This window comes from Primulina eburnea, chromosome 16, assembly GCF_022965805.1.
Source record: "Primulina eburnea isolate SZY01 chromosome 16, ASM2296580v1, whole genome shotgun sequence".
NCBI lineage: Eukaryota > Viridiplantae > Streptophyta > Magnoliopsida > Lamiales > Gesneriaceae > Primulina > Primulina eburnea.
Window position 1 is genome coordinate 11538154 of NC_133116.1, and position 3486 is coordinate 11541639.

At 32.8% G+C, this 3486-nt stretch overlaps 1 pseudogene; it reads left to right on the forward strand.

Moving 5' to 3' along the window:
• The first annotated feature begins 1175 nt into the window (after nt 1-1175).
• Nucleotides 1176-2659, forward strand: LOC140816619 (ultraviolet-B receptor UVR8-like; annotated as a pseudogene).
• The last annotated feature ends 827 nt before the right edge of the window (nt 2660-3486 follow it).

The following is a 3486-nucleotide window of genomic DNA, read 5'->3' on the forward strand; positions in this document are numbered from 1 at the left end:
TATATCTGAGAGAATCGTGGTGCGTAGTTGTGTGGAACGGTTTGCTGGAGATGTGGATTGATTTTGAATGAGATATTTTTGAGCTGAAACAAAAGGGCAAAATGGTCAATAAAAAATTGGTGTCCGCTTCGACAGTTTTTATGTGCCTCTCATCTTTAATAAAATAGTAGAGATATTGGCATAAAAAAAAATGAAATAAATTTTCTACATTTTTTCAAAATATTGCATATAATTAAAAAAATTAAGATCTTTTTTTGATAACAAAATATAAGATATTTCAACTTATTGATAATTGTTTTATTGTGTTTAAAATAATATTTTTTTGAAAAACTTTGTGTGAAAATCCATAAAATAAATATTTTTCTGTTTCATATAAAAATCTCACCAAATCAAAGTCCCATATTTTCTTTCTCTGTTACCTTATTTATTAATCATTATATTGCAAAAAATTTCATTAGAAATTTTTAAAATTGTTGTGAAAAAGTAAAAATTTATGGTAAAAAGTAAAAATCTCAAACTCTCAAAATTTACCAAACTACACACTTTATAATATTTTTCTCTCTACTCAATTGTTATTTTCTTCACAAATGAGAGATCTATTTATAGAGTTTCATTACACATAATCCAAAAATAAATTCATCATTACATACATCATCACACACTAATTTTCAATATTCAACACCTAATTTTACCTAATTTTCAACATTCAACATTCAACATTCAACATACACATTTTAATATTATATTTTCAACATAATTTATTAGGTTTATTATTATATAAAAGCTATAACTCACTTTTTGTGTTTTTTAAAAATACTTTTAAATTTTTATGTTTGTATCAATGAATAAAGATTCGTGATTCAATTATGTATACGAACATATATCTCTATATTATATTTCATACGCATAAATCATAATATAAATATATTAACTTGATATGTTTTTTTCCCTAAAAATTTAAGATTTTTTAAATAAAGTTATTAGGTTTAAAATTTTAAATTAAATATTTTTTGTATGAATTACATTTGTTATAATAATAAAATTGATAGAAACTCCTAAAATATATTGGGAATTTGTTTCTGGAAGTATCATCCATTCCATGGAAAGATGGTTTCCGAGTCAGATACGCGCTTCAATTCAACTTGAAATCACTGTTGAAAACTACCCAAAATTGGGAGAGACACGTTCTTTGAGAACTTGTCGTAGAAGCCCGCCGGTGCAGTGGCATCCCACTAATTATGGCCTCCAAAACTGTTGTTATTGCATGGTCTCCCCCATTACCTCATCAAACTACAGTCTACCCTACATGCTCTTTCTCAATTTTCACTCTTATCTAGGTTTCAATGGTTTTTTAGGGGTTCTGGAGAAGATGGGCAGTTGGGAATTGGAAACAGTGAGGAGAAAGAATGGGTTTGTGCCATTTCTGCTCTGAGTTCTAGCAACGTTTGCTCTGTAGTGGCCGGCAGCCGTAACTCCCTTGCTATATGTGATGACGGAAAGGTTCTAATTTTGAACTCCTTTATCTTGGTTTTACTGTATTTGATGATATGTCTATACTGTGTTTGATAGTGTGCTTGTTTGCTTGATGCTTGTGATGATTTAGTTATTTACATGGGCTGGAATCAAAGGGGAACACTGGGCCATCCACAGGAAACCAAAAATGAGAATGTTCCCAGCCAAGTTAAGGCACTTGCCAATGTCAAAATTATTCAGGTGTTTCATGGTTTCTTTTCTGTGACTTATTTATTTATTTGTTTTTTTGACAATGGTGTAGACTTTGGCATTCTTTGTAAGTAAAGTGTTCTGGTTTTGATCATAGGCTGCTATTGGTGGCTGGCATTGCTTGGCCGTTGATGAACAAGGTCGAGCTTATGCATGGGGTACGTCTACTGTTTTTGCTCAGTACCTTTTTTTAATGTGTTTACATTTTACAGAGGCCAAGTGAGAGTGGAAAATGTTGAAGTTTCAGCTTTCAAAGTTATTTGTGGTTAATAAGTGGAAATTTTGATCTCGTGCTAGGATAGTTTCGTGATTCATATGTGGACTAAAAAGTAGAGTTAGCTCCTTTTATTTCTGAACGGTGAACCTTCTTCGGTGCAGGTGGGAATGAGTATGGACAGTGTGGTGAAGAACCTGAACGGAAAGAAGACATGGGCAAACCTGTCAGAAGAGATATAATCATTCCACAGCGATGTGTGCCAAGACTTTCTGTTCGTCAGGTGGTTAAACTTCCGTATCTCAGTTTTAAGCATGGAAAATAATCATTTTAATACTTCATTCCCCTCGGATAATTGGGTTAATTAATATCAAAAAAATTGTTGCAGTGAACTTGTACTGAATGAAACATTTCAATATCAAGCATAGCTGATAATTATTCTTCTAGATGATCTATGATTACCATCGACATTTATTCATGTTTGGCCCCAAAGACTTAGAATTATTTTTTATCAACCCAAGAAGCAGCATTTGACTGTTTTTGCCATGTGTTTGATTTTCTAATGTATATGCAATACGCATGCGCCAAGCCACTAGTCAGATTCACCGGTGACAGTCCTAACTTTTTCACCTCACAGGTAGCTGCTGGTGGAACTCATTCTGTTGTTCTTACCCGAGAAGGACATGTATGGACATGGGGTCAACCATGACCTCCTGGAGACATGTATGTTTGGTTTACTGAAGTCTGTGATAAATATATTATTTCTTTTCTTATTTTTTCTTATCTGTTACTGGCATTCATTGGATTAAGTATCTTAGTAAGTTGCTTACACTTGTTTAACGTCAATCAATCTACAGAAAGCAAATTTCGACCCCAGTTCGAGTGCAAGGTCTTGATAGTGTTAGGTTAATTGCAGTAGGTGCATTTCACAAACGAAATGCAGTGGGCGAGGACATTGTTCAGGTTCTTACATGTATCAGCATCCTTGTGATTCTTATATTAAAAATTTGTAATGACTTAAATAAAAATGCAACAAACGAAATGCTCCTTCAGCCTTCCATTCATTTCGTTGCTTTCATAAAAATTGAGTAACATCAGTTTTGCGTGACTGCATGTGTGTCATGGTACTTAAAACACCTTAACTCACATTCTTATAGCATCATGAATTTGGGTATAGACTAAGCCAAATTCTAGCTTTTGCTCTTTAAGACTGTGTTGACATATCTATGCTTGTTACGAATTTAATATATCTGTTAATGGCTTCTTTTCTTTTCTTTGTTTTGTGGTTTGTCCCTTTGAGTAATTAGGCAATTTTATGATGTGAACATTTTGTTTTGTTATTTATAGCATGCTTCTTTGGAAAACCAAATATAAAAACTTCTGTTTTTTTTTTCCAGGTTTCTTGTAGAGGTACTCACTCCGTTGCATTAACGAGGGATGGCTGCATGTATTCAGTAAGTACTTTACACATCTTTTAATCTTTTTTATGAAAAAATGAACGTACCATCAACCCACCCAGAGGTATACGCTCTTCAGAAAAATAAACAAGC